The sequence below is a fragment of the Stegodyphus dumicola genome, chromosome 6 (genome assembly GCF_044657685.1).
Source record: "Stegodyphus dumicola isolate Sdum_Otavi_A_Nest chromosome 6, ASM4465768v1".
Lineage (NCBI taxonomy): Eukaryota > Metazoa > Arthropoda > Arachnida > Araneae > Eresidae > Stegodyphus > Stegodyphus dumicola.
In genome coordinates this window covers 198,688,825-198,703,275 of record NC_140773.1, presented here as the reverse complement: position 1 = coordinate 198,703,275, position 14,451 = coordinate 198,688,825, and the positions used below count along the sequence as shown (strand labels likewise).

The following is a 14,451-nucleotide window of genomic DNA, read 5'->3' as shown; positions in this document are numbered from 1 at the left end:
TGTTGTGAACGTGCGGCCGCTTGCCTCGGTGATCGCAGCGCTTCCGCTGACGTATCCGCCATGATAATTACACGTCAGTTATAACCCAATTATGAGTAAACACTTATTTTCGCAAAAATTCACTCTGTTCCGTTTAATCAGGATTCTAATTATTGATTTAATCTGAGCCCTCATGCCAATGCTCTCAAGTCATTTTCATTTAATTCTAGAATTAAACATTCAAATATTATTTTATTAATGAACTGTTAGGAGGTTGTTTGGTTTAAATTGAGAAAATGGAAAACTGAGTTAGATAATACATTCGCTTTCTACGAAATGCTTACTTACAGTTTAATGAATGCTAGTTTAACACATATGCCGGCTCATAGCCGGCTCGTATGTTTATTATCTTATGTTTATCGTATATTTTTATCTTATGTTTTTTATCTTATCTTTTCTTAACGTTCTTGTTCGGAAAGTTCGGAGTTTTGTATTTATTTATTTAATTATTTTAACAATTCGGATGAGCATTATTGCTCTTCCTTAGTTATAGAAGAAGAAAATCTTTTGTTCATGTCTTTGCTCCTTTCAAGAATTTATATGAAACCTTTTAGGGATATAACCTGAAATTCCATAGTCAAGGTAGGATGTTTCCTTTCCACTTCTTCATTTATATCAGCTTTTACTGCTCATCATTTGTGATCTTAATATGATTTTTTAACTTTCTGTATACGTATAGTTCTTCCTTATAATGTCGTCCGTAATGACGCTATCCGACTGTTTGTATTCCGACCTGCCCCCTTCGTCTGAAATGGGGAGAGGAGCTTCTTTCTTGGTAAAGACTGTAGCAAAGAATATCTAAGGAGAAGAATAAAGGTTTCCCGAGGAAAATGTGGCTCCGTCAGACCGAAGAGACACATTATGTATATGCCTGAAGCTTATTTTAAAGGGGCAATCCATCCACCCTCCATACCTCACTGCGCATGTGCGAAATAACATCCAGCATGCCGTCGGCCATATTAGCAATGTTTTACCGCATTGTTCGAAAAGGTTCTTTTTTGTTGTAGTCGGAGGTACTTGGTTCTAGTTATGTGAAATTATTTAAAAGACTTTTTAAATGTAATGCTGTAAGTCAAGGAAGTCAAACTCGCGGCCCACAACAAATATTTTTGCGGCCCGGCCAATATATCGGCAAATAATAATATATAATAATAAAATAACATATCGACGAAGAAAAAAATGAAATGTTTATTGTTAAGTAATTAACGATAATTTATTGTGTTGTTAGATTACTCACAGCTAGCTGACACACACACTACTTAAATTACAGATGCGTGTGAGTAGCTTGCGTTCAGCTACCTTCGGCTTTTGGGGGACACGTGCACTCAGAACTTGTACGCATCCCCCGATAGCCGAATGTGCCCGAACTCATGGTCTCAGTTTTCCAATCATAGTTTTGTACGATATATTGGTGCATGCATGTGCATGCACTTTGCTTTATTATTAATTATTACTTAATTCATATTGTTACGGATTTCATAGTTATTTATTTATTTAGTTTTTTTTTATTTAGAATTGTAATTAGATTTGCTTCATGTTGCCTTAGCAACGCAGAAGATTTTTGAAAAGACAGCTGCGTTGGAAGGTTAAAAATAGAACAGCGCGTGCATTTAACACCTAATAAATAAATATCTCGTAATTGCTGTTGCCATCCACAAAAATCCAGATATTTATAGATGTTTCCAGTCTATTCGAGAAATTAATTATAAAGCTTATAAAAGCCGAGAACAAACAACTCATCTCAGTAGTAGCTGTAGTTCTAGCGAACTGTTTGTTTACTTAATGCTGTGATTGATTTGTAGCGATTTCGCTGTGAGATAGAATTAGTTTCACTGTTTTGAATTGATTTTTGCTAAACGTTTGACATTTTGTGATATTGCTAGAATATTTTTGAAGAAATATTTCAGCAGTTTGATTTATCTCTTGTGGAAAGAATAAATTTTGTTAACTTTTTAACGTTAACCGTGTTTATTCTAGCCCTTTATATTCAGTATGTCTATATCAAAACCAAGTGGTAGTAAAATTAAATGAAAAATCGCTGACGAACATAGAATATTCCAAGTAAAATGGGAATTAGAATATTTTTGCTGTAAAATAAAAGATAAAATAATCTGCTTGATATGTAATAATACTATTAATGTACCAATGTTATATAATATTAAACGTCATTACGAACAACACAAATCGAAATATAACAATTACGAAGGATTAATGAGAGAAGAAAAGTTGAAAGAGCTCAAGTTAGGAGTGAAAAAGCAACAGTCCATGTTTAGTAAAATATTGCAAGAAAGTGAAGCGGCGGTACATGCAAGCTACGTCTTGTCCGACTCGATAGCTAAACATTAGAAGCCTTTTACTGACGGTGATTTCATCAAGGAATGCCTAATGGAAGCTGGAGAAATTGTTTGTCCTGGAAATGTGAAGGCTTTTCAATCAATTTCATTATCTCGAAATACAGTTTCGGAAAGAGTTACTGATTTAGCCGCGAATTGAAGTGATCAGATCAAAGCAAAATCATCTAGTTTCGAAAGTTTCTCCATTGCCTGTGACGAGAGCACGGACATTAGTGGCAAAGCTCAATTAGTAGTGTTTCTTCGTTCTTGTGACAAGAATTTTAACATTTTTCAGGAATTACTGGAACTAATACCGATACCTGGTACTACCACAGGAGAAGATATATTTACTTGTGTTTTTGGACTTCTGCAGAAATATAATCTACCTTTGGCAAAATTAGATTCTGTAGCTACAGATGGCGCTCCATCAATGATAGGGAAAAACAAGGGTTTCGTAGCATTACTAAGAAAAAAAACTTAGTGAAATTCACGGTTCAAACATTCATCATATGCATTACACATCAAGAAGTTCTATGCACGAAAGTAATAAATATGGAGAATGTTTTGTCATATATAAAAAAAAGTTATAAATTTTATAAGATCTCGAGGTTTAAATCAGCGTCAATTCACTGCTTTCTTAAGTGAGTTAGATAGTGAATATTCGGGTTTGTCCTACTATACCGAGGTACGTTGGTTATCTTGCTCCAAGATTCTCAAACAATTCTGGGATTTGAAAGAAGAAATATGTTAGTTTTTAAAAACGAAAAATCAAGACGTAAGTTTGTTTTACGATCCAATATGGATATAAGATTTATCTTTCTTGGTTGATATAACCAAACACTTAACCGATTTAAATTTATCGTTACAAGGAAAAGATCATATCATTACGAACATATTTGACATAATTAAAGCATTCAAATGGCAACTAGTTCTGTGGGAAAAACAACTTAAAAATGAAGATTTGACGCACTTCCCGACGTGCAGCATGAACAAATCAAGTTTAGATGATACTTGTTCGTATCAAAAATACGGAGAAAAAATTGCAAATTTAACAACTGAATTTGAAACGAGGTTTAATGATTTTAGTTTCCTCGAAGACAATTTTTTTTTCTTCGATTTTCTCAATAAGTATTGACTCAGTACCCAGCCATATGCAAATGGAGGTGATCGAGATTCACTGCAACTCAAATTTGAAAGCAAAATTCATTGAAGTGGGCGTGCCTGAATTTTACAAATATTTACCAGCCAGGTTTGAAAATACTCGTAAATTCGCATATGAAATTATTTCGATGTTTGGTAGCACTTATCGGTGCGAGCAGTTATTTTCAGTCATGAAAGGTAATAAGTCTCCTATTAGAAACCGTATTAATGATGCTCACCTTGGGTCAGCGTTGAAAGTTATCACTGCAAACAAAATTTCTCCCGAAATAGGAAAGATAATAGCAGAGAAGAGATGTCAAGTATCAGGGCGTAAACATTAAATTTTTCTTGTTCTTTTCTATATAAATATATATATATATGTTTAATATTGTATTATTCGAAATAAATCTACGTTTCTATGAATATTGATTTTTTTTTTTTTTTTTTTCGGCCCGCCTAAATTTAAACCTTGTTTGTTTGGCCCAAGTGTACCTATGAGTTTGACATCCCTGCTGTAAGTGAAATGGTTTTGGCTTTTGGCTATTGGGTGCAAACTTTGCTCTTGGTTTTCATAATGGTCATTCCAAATAATTGTCTAAAAGTTTCCACGGTAAATTTTTTTTTTAAGTTGTTGTCGGATAATTATAATGCATTTCAGTGTTTTCAATTTATTTTGGGGTGCTTTTAATTATCTTTAATTATTTTTCTGTTTCAGTTACTTATATGCAAATTTTGCTTTTAAAATTTCACTGTAAAATTTTAACTATGGATTCATAAAAATTTATTACCTATTGTATGGCATGTGTTTTCCCCCCTGTTTAAGTCTACATAATTAAATGTACTCATTTGTTGAATAATTTTGGATTAAATAGATTTTTTGCAAAATTAAAATTATGAAAAATCCAAGCATACAGCAATTTTACAATTATTAGTTGTATAGCGAAGGTGGAAAATAGTCATTTTTGTAATTTTTATTTAAAAAAAATTATTCTTAATTTTATAATTTCAAATAATTTTTGTCCCAATGGCTACAATATTTGTTTGATATAACAATATTTATTGATTCAGTAAATTATTTGCAAAATTTCTTCCCAGGTTTTAATAATACCTATAGGTTTGATTTTCAAGTTAAGTATTTAATCTTATATTAATAAATGTAAGAAGTATTGAATATTTTACGAAAAAAGAATGAAATAAGTTATTTTAATAATTTATGTGAAGTTCTTTAAAAGACCTTTTAAGTGTAATTTTGTGTTTGTTAATTTAAGTGATATGCTTTTGGCTCTAGGCTGCAAACATTGTTCATGGCTTTCATAATGGTCATTCCAAATAATTATCTAAAAAATTCCTTGGTATTTGTGAAGATGCTTAAAATTATTTTGCATACCTATATTCTGAAACTTGAGAAATGTCAATAAATATCACTGTTTTACTTAAAATGTGTTATTCTTTATGTTAATATTTAATAATATGCTTGATGTGAAAAGAATTACAAAATAGCGTTATTTATGTAATTAATTGCAGATTTGTTAGAAATTTAACATCACAGCCGTAGTTAATTTTGTTTTCTATTAATTATGATGTTAGTTATAAGTTAATGCTGGATATTATATCAAATGAAAAACAATTATGTGGATTTACAGAATGAAGGGTTAAGGGGAAAAAATAAAAATATAATATAATATAAAAATATAAAGTTTATTCATTTTTTTAAAATTCAGTTTGCAATTAAATTTTAGGATGTTCCATGCGAAACAATTAAAGATAAGAACATAAAAGATCAACTACACAATTTATCTAGAACAAAAGTCTCTGAATCCTGTTAAGTATTAAGAAATTTATTTCATTTAAATTTTGTCTTCGTATGGCTCGCTGTTTAAATTGAAAGTAAAAATTGGATAAGATTTCTATAATTCGCACAAAATTCCAACTAACATCATTTTGCTCATAAAACTCAGAAATGTATGAAAATAAAACATTTTGAGTTATTTCAAAGTAAAAAATTTACTATCTCCTCGGACTGCGCTATTGAAAATTCACCCTGTGCTGGTGTTCCACTGCATAGCCGTGGCTCTTCGGTACAGCGGCGCAGAGGCGAAACAGGTTTACATTGCGTCTATAGAAGCTTTCATTCTTCTCCTTAGAGATTCTTTGACTGTAGTTCGTTGATCTCAGTATTTGCTGCAAGAGAGGAAAAGGGAAAATTTTTGCTCCTTGGAATTAGGAATACGTACGTTTTACTTTCATTTATTTCTTGTATAAAAATATCAATATTTAGATTTAAAAATTTTATCCCCTTCGCAGGGAAGGTTGTTTGCTCAGTAAAAATTAGTACCGTTTCTAAAGCTTATTTGTGCATTCGTAATTTGTTCCCAGGCGTTACTTTTCTTTCAGTATGACTGTTGAAGTCTTGCGTGGAAATGTTTAAGATGAATTTATTGCCTCATATGTAAACTTTATTTATTTACTGTTACTCCTAGGAATCGTTGCGGCTTTAAAGATTCCGCTTTTTAGGATCATGTGATTATTTCTTAACGTTTCGTGAATTACTCCAAGTATTTAATACTTTTATATGAATCTTCACTGTGCGTTCTGGCTTATTGCTATTTACTTTGAACGCTATTTACTTTGTCAGTATCTTTTATTTTGGCTGATAGAGTATCAAGCATCTGGTCTCCTATCTCCACCTTTTTTTTTTTTTTTTTTTTTTTTTTTTTTTTTTTTTCGGTTGATAGGATCTTAAATTGTGTATGCGTATTTACATTTGTCTGCTGCTGTGTTTTAAAATGGATCAGAAAAATCAACTTTTCTCTGATGTTGTGTTTCTTTGTTGCTATTAAGTCTCATGGAGAAGCAATCCTCTTGCCTTCTATTCCACGTTTGGATCCCCTACTTTATATTATATTTTTAACTTTTTATTATTATTATTTTACTTTCCTGTCTTAGCTTAAAGTTAGCTTCCTAATGAGGTTTTAAATTATAAACAATCTGCTCCCTTTTTTTCTTTCGTCTTTGTCTGCGGTTTTAACTAGCTCAAGCACGCTTAAAGAGTTTTCCAAGAGCTACACTCCTGATCAGAGGTTTTTTAGTTTCATTTTTTTCCTCTGATGAGAAACAAATGTTAAGGAGTGTTCAGTTACTGGAATGAAGCATCCTCATCGTTTTTATTATACTTGGCTAGTATTTTCAACACCTCACTCAACATACTATATATTTACACCAGCACATTGGGGCCTTCACGATTAGGTGCTAGGTCAAGTGTACTTCTTCATAATTGACACATAGTTCATTGCATGTTAGGACACATTTATGGTTAGGTTTATTCACGCTTCTCTTTCATCTTCTCTATCTTACTTGGGTCCATAATATTATTATTTTTATTTAGTGTGGGTCATATTTTTTAACCTGCTTATTTACCTGGCTTTAAGAACTCCGTGTCAAATGCTACGAAATTATTTTTCTCTCAGACAAAATTTCTCTCTTTCTATTTGCCTTTCCTTCGTACCTAAGATTGTTTTTTCGCCCTGTGTTCAGATAGACTTTGCGGGCGCAAAACAAGACACTTGTGTGCATGTTCCATTGGGATCAAGGAGATATTTGGATCAATTTATTGATGATATAGGGTGGATAGGCATATCGTGTAGTTGGGAGTTTTTCCTTCTTATTTTTTCTCTATTTATTTTCATTGAGTTCAAATAGTATTGGTTTAAGGAGGCAGAAAATTACTTTAAATTAGTTTAAGATATATATATATTTGTAATTAACTATTTGATTACATTGTGTTTAACTGTGTACATTTATATATTTTTTTATATATTGGTAAAAATATGAGTGTTTCGAAAGCTTAATTCTGCTATATATATATAATTGTATACTAAACTATAAGTAACTATCATTCTGTAATAATTGTTATAATTTTTTTAGTTATTATATTTTATTGTAAAATTTTCATTACAAAGAATTCTATTATAATAATTATTATAATTAATTATAATAATTTTACGATAATAAATAACTATTATAATAATACTATAGTTAATAATTATTATATTTATTTATTATTATTCCGCCTGCCTATTTTGGTTGTTTATCTTTTCAACCTTATTACAGATAAACAGATTTAACAATAGTTATTAGTTTTGTTGGGTGCTCCAACTTACAATTTTTTTGGAATGTTAGTAGAAAATTAGCAAAAAGGATTAGTTAGCTTAGAGATATTTACATATATACATGAGTTGAGGCTTGATGCCTTCCCATTTCGTCAGGTGCCTAGACCTGGTTATCTGACCGTCCCAGCGAGCTTGCCAGATGGACATGAAGACGCAGAAGATCATGTGTTTGGCAGCGACTATGGAAAGTGGTATCTCTAAGTCGATGAAGGGGTGACTTGCGGCTTTTTTAGCTAAAGAGTCGGCCCTTTCGTTACCTTGGGTACCTTGATGACTACGTACCCAGCATAAAGACACTTGCCTGGAAGAAGACAGGGTAATAAGCACTTCTTTTAATGAAGAGATGTGAAAGGCTTATGTGCCGTTCTTGTTCAGTGCCTGTAGGACGCTGACGCCGTGTAGAAGCTGATGGATGGAAAAATGGTGTTGCCTGCCCAGAGAGCTGCCTTCTTTAAAGCGAAGGACTATTATATATCTTTCTGATACTTAGGTTATAAAGCAACCGCGTTACTATAAGTCGCCAAATTTTCAGAATGGGTCAAATTCTAACAACTATGTGCATAACCATTCTTCCGCAATCATTCTCATAGCAGTCATTCAGTCGAGCAACACTGCCATTTTCATATTCATTCTTTTTTTGTTGTATTCCAAGTTCCAACAGTTTTTATAATGAAATCGTGATATTTTTTGCCTTAATTGTAAAATATGATCTTGTGGAATTTTCCAGCAATAAAAGATCCTGTGGAATTTGCCAGCAGCGATAATTTTTGTAAGAATATAGAATTCTTCTGAAAGTTTTCTAAAGTGAACAACGAAGAAATGCGTTTCCTTGATAGCCGCTGTTACCGATGTTTGCACGAAGTCGAATGTCTGCGATAATCTGATATTTTTTAAGCGAAAACAGATCACTGGGTACTTTGGGAGAAGGATAGCCCACAAAAAGATTTTAAGAAGAATGCAAGTGTTTTATTTATTTATTTATTTATTTATTTTTTATTATTTTTTTTTTTTAGTGTACCACGTAATCTTTATCCAATAGTTCAAATTTGTATTTTAAATTGCTGAAGTATGTTTTCTTTTCATATGCTGATAATGCTTACCGACTTACGATAAATACCGATAGTTTGAGAATTTTTCTAAAATAAGGCACGGAAACTCTCAACTTGCACTAGATTAGTAACTTTTCCTTTTCATCTTTATAAATATCCAAACAGCACTAAAGTGGGTGTGTTGATATTTCAATGCCATCTTTTTTATCTTTGAACTAAAATATACATATGTGCATTAATGTACGCTGAAAAAAAAGGAGTTTCTAAATAATTAGTTATAACAATTATGCGATCATAAATTATTACTATACTTGTTTAATTAATTATAATAATTATGTTGCAATGAATATTTATTATATTTCTTTTTCTTTATTTTTGAGCTAAAATCTATTATTTTACATATCTGAAGTGGGGGGATCAAATTTATTTCAGAAAAAAAAAGAAAGAAAATATTTCTTGCATAAAAACAGCATTATTAACGAATGCCCTTATTAATCAGCTGGGATGAGGGAAGATCTCGCTGAAATGGGGTGGAAACCTGTGGTCATTTCTTTCATTTTTAAACTCCAAAAAGAATACTTCTGCTAAAAATAATATAGTTTCATTATATTTAGGGATCTTATTTTTAAAAATAAGCAATGAAATAACGTGAAATTCATATGTTATGAAAAAGAATTGATATTTTTGGTTTCCGGAGTTGCACAAAAATTCAAGTCTTCACGTTTATTTCTGCGAATAGGAAATAAAGGCACCTGACGACAGGATCACCCCATGGTTCGGGGACCTCCCTTCCTTCGGTGGTAAATTCCCTCTTTCCGGAGAAGAGCGAACTCTCATGTGACCTCACCCTGCGACACCTAATTAACACCCCTTCTGGACGCTATCAAGTGTTTTGGCATAATGACAGTCAAGGTTGTAATTGACTCGTCGAGCTATTACTAGTGGCCATTTCACAATCTATTGACCGATAAGTGACACTGCAAAATTTTTACATTGAATAGTATAGAAAAGCTGCTGTATTTGAATGAGCATAAAAGCTCGACTCATTAGAATGATCTCGAGCACAAAAGCTTCAGGTAATTCTAATGAAACCATTAATAAAATGACCAGACTTCATTACTAACTACCTCTTAACTGAACAGATAAAACAAAAACAAAAAACTGAAATGGTCAAAAAAATTTAACAAATAACATCTCTGTATCTTTTGTAGATTTTATGAAGATCATTCGCGAAATAAATAAGATTTTCAGTGGCTATTCCATATTCAATGTAATCAGAAAAATAACTGGCCATAATCTTCCCCAGAGTGTCACTCTTTATGGCGAGAGTTTCAGGACTAAAATTTCTAAGCAATTATTCCAAATTCCAAAGTAATTAAGAATAAAATAAACTTTTTTTGTGTATTTTTCCAAAATGCTTCATGAAAATTATTAAAAGTCATGCCAAGGTGATCCATTACGAGTAGCGAAACTAATTGGTTGCTATTTAAGGTAATCCTTGAATGCTTAACCATCCTATCACCTCGTGGAAATAAAATAGCTTTGGACTTTTCAACAAAACTAAATCTTCCTCCTTTCTCCAGTCTTCCAGCGGGATTTTAATTTCTTAAATTTTTTTCCTTATCTTTCAAGAGAATCTGAAACAATACCACTAAGCAAATAAGAAGGATATATGATTTTTTCCAAATGTTTAATTAATATATATTTTTTTTTCTAGTAGGAAGGGCAAATGCAACAAAAAGGTATAAGAGGGCAACATGCGGCCCACGGAAGGCGGGTTGGACCAGACGGATCTAAATGTATTTTCTATATTATAGAGATACATGCAAAAGACTTATCATCTTTCCTTGGAAAAACTTCCATCTTATCTATGTATATTTGAGATTTATGTTTTGGCATGGTAACAATGATATAATTACATTTACGGAGATATTCTGAATAAAATAATTAATTGCATATTTGTATTCATTTATTTACACTGCTGGTCATTAAGATTACAACACCAGATAGGAATGATCTGAGGAATGTCAAAATCATATGAAAGGACGAAGAGGTTGGGATATGCTATTATTAGTATTTCAACGCATTTAGACGAAGCAGGAGGGAGAAACGACATCTGCAGCACTGCACAAGAGAAAAGTTGTGTAGTGAAGTTATCATTTGGAAAGCGTTTTGTAAGGTCGGAGTTAGGTCAGACTACCTTGTTATGCCTCGAATAATAAGAAGAAATGCTTATCAATAAATGCCGGAATTCGATAGAGGCAGGATCCTTGCCTATCGACAGTGTGGATTATCGTTCCGTAATATTGCCCTTTCGCACTGGTCGACACCCAACCACTGTCATGCGAATTTGGAATAAATGGGTTGCTCAGGGTCGTACTGAACGATATGCAGGATCTCAACGCCCTCCCATGAATCACACCAAAGAGGGCAGATATATTATGAGGTCAGCCTGCAAAACCGTACGACTGCATCACGGACCATTAATCAGGAAATGGGCATGTTTGTAGCACGCGCAGTATCCGCTCGTAACTTTTTTTTTGTGTATTTTTCCAAAATGCTTCATGAAAATTATGTTTTATGCGTCGATGTTTTCAGCAGCGTGGACTCTCAGCACGGTGACCATTACTTCGCCGGCTTGCATTGGATATCGGCATAGAGGCCCTGCACCTGGTGTGATGGTGTGGGTAGCCATTGGGTACACGACACGCACATCTCTAGTTCGGATCGACGGTGATTCGAACGCAAATCGGTACATTTGTGACATCTTCAGTCCAGTGCTTGTGCTCTATCTTCGAGGCCTGCCAAACGCCATCTTCCAACAAGATAAATCAAGACCACATGTTGCACATCTTGTTTCGACCTTCCTCGATACACAGAATATTGTATTGCTGCCCTGGTCTGCACGGTCTCCAGATCTGTCACCCATTGAAAACATCTGGTCAATGATTGCTGAGAGACTGGCCAGCCACCCCTCTCCAGCTAATACGACTGATAAAGTGCGCCATAGACTTGAAGCAGCATGGAATGAGTTGCCCATTTTTGTCATCCAAGCCCAGTTCGGCTCCATGCCTAACCGGAAGAAACCGTTTTAGCTGCCAGGGGTCGCAGCTCTTTCTACTAATTTTGCACCCCTGTAAACCCCCAAACTGCTTTCAAGTTTAATCATTTTGTCTTTATGCCATACTGTTTTACGTACATAAAATATCTTTCTGTATTTGCTTTCCTTCATGGTGTTGCAATTTTAATGGCCAGCAGTATAGATGCATATTTTTAGTGTAGATACATGGTTTTGGTTTCATTTGGAATTTATTAAATTACGTATTTGGTTTCAGTCAAAGTTTCAAATTAATTATAATTTATATCATTTAAGTATTGTATACTTTTTGGGAATTGCACGTTACTTAAAAATTAAACGCCTACAATATTTAGAAATTAACTGATTCTTTCTAGCTAATGGGATAAAAGAGAAAAAGCATCAAATATTAATCTTCTTTTAAAGATTCCCGGTAATTTTTATTCCAGCTCAGATTTAGTACCAAAGGATTGGTTTGAGGCTCTGTATTTTCTTCGCATTTCGGTCTATGAAACCTCTATTATGTTAAGTAAGCAATATTTTATCAATTTCATTTGGTAACTTTAAAGGAAAATATCTTTTTACTGTATAATGTGTATATATAATAAAAATATTTATTAATTTCAAAACAATTATCATAACCACTGAAGTAAAGAATAAAATCGGATTTAAAATTTATTTTATTAAAATGATTTTTATGATAATAGATTTGCATAACCAACATCGTAATGAATCAAAGCATCATTTCAATCCTCAATGTTAGGTGTTTGGATTCGGTTAACAATACATTTTTGGGCTCGATTTTCTGCACTTGTTTTCAGCTTTAAGATGTCCGAGCAAACTTTTAAAAAATTCTTTGTGTTGCAAAGCTTTGAGTAGAAAAGGAACTTGAGCCTACTTCCATTTTTTGGCTGAAAATAAAAATAAATATTTGAAACCGCATTATTCAAACCGTATTTATATTACAGTAAACCTCAGGCACACATCTCGTATACAAAATAATCATATATAGGAATAAATGTTATATTGATCATTAGCTTAACGGGTTATTTATTCATGGAGATGTTAATAAAGAGATACACTTTTAGAGGCTAACTATAAAGTTAATGATGATCACTTTTGTTATTCAAGACTGACCCATTAATCAGTAAAATACGCATATTTTTGCTATGCAACTCCAACATGTCTCGTACATGCTCTATGGGATTCAGGTCTGGTAATCTAGCAGGCCACTGCAGATGGGGAGTGGTTTCACTCTCAGGATAATTTCGCACCACTCGAGCTCAATGTAGGTGGGCGTTATTGTCCATAAATATTGAGTTAGTAATCATTGCAGCGTTAAAAGGATGCACAAGAGGGTGTAGAATCGTGATAACGGACAGCTGTGACGGAACAACCAGGAATCATTTAGAGGTAGTTCGTTGCTATCCCAGCCCATACATGTAAGCCTCCGTCTCTGTAATGGTCTCTTTTGACAATGTTTGGCACCCTATAGCGTGTCCCCGGCTCTTGCAATATTGCCCTTCGGGAATCGTTATGGATGTTAAATCGACGAGCAGTACGTGGCTCCACTGCTCTGGTGTTCAACTGCGACTTTCACGGGTCCAATTCAACCGCGCTCTGACATGCGATGGGGACAAATAAACACAAACCACAGGTCGTCGGGCGTACTGCCTATATTCATGTAGTAGACGAGACACAGTTTGGCTGGATATGAGTTGTGTGTCGCAGCAGCAGAGAGATGCGACGTCAGCTGTGATCTACGGCGCCTTACATTTAGCAACAGGAAGCGATCGTCTGCCGGCCGGCGTCTAGACCAACAAGATATATACCGAGATATATGAAGTCGTTGGTCCAGACCCACGGTTTTTAACACGTTTGGTAACGATTCCACCATTAATGCTATTACAATGCGCATTCACCTCTCTTGCAACAGTCGATTGCCTTGCACCAGCTTGCAACATAGCGACAGCACTCCAACGCATTTCATCGTGTAAATAATGTCTTCGGCTCACGCTTTCCGCTTTGGCTATTTCAGATGACACGCAAGTATCGCTGCCTGCGAATTGACGCATAATTCTGGCAAGACTGCGGAATTCTGGTATGACTGCGGGATTTCGTTTTATGCCAACTTTTATTGTCTGTTTGCAATTGACGATGCAACCTTCCCCTCGTGAGTACGAGTGTAATTTAACAGCAAGCTCTAAAAGGCGAAAATTAAGTCAATTCGTTATGTATAATCAGTTTTAACAATTCGTTTTGTACCTTCTTCAATTTTGTTCCATGAAGTTTCGAAAATTCTTGTATTTAGAATGTTTGCTAATTCAAAGATGATACATAAAAAATAAAATGCAATTCGAAAAATCTATGAAAATTTCAAAATTTTATTTCCGATATATTTTTTAAATGTTGAAATTTTAAATTATAAATTTCAAGTAGTTAAAAAATCTTAAAAGTTCCAGACTAAAGAAAAGTTTCTACTAAACATAGTGCTAACTGTTGTCTCTTTTCTGGAGATTTCAGTTTCTTATACTTGGCAATAAATTCCAGAAATTTACTGAAGAAGTCAGCAAATCTATATACCAAATTTCCAACAGAAAAATCTGTCTTGGAAGGTGAAATAGAAAACTAGTCGGGAAGTGTTG

General features: G+C 33.6%; 1 long non-coding RNA gene across 1 annotated transcript; it reads left to right on the top strand.

Annotated features, from left to right (window-relative positions):
- Positions 1–480: 480 nt before the first annotated feature.
- On the top strand, positions 481–10,686 carry LOC118199661 (uncharacterized). The gene is made up of 2 exons (XR_004759978.2): positions 481–621; positions 10,448–10,686. It is a non-coding gene; the product is annotated as an uncharacterized LOC118199661 (long non-coding RNA).
- Positions 10,687–14,451: the final 3,765 nt, after the last annotated feature.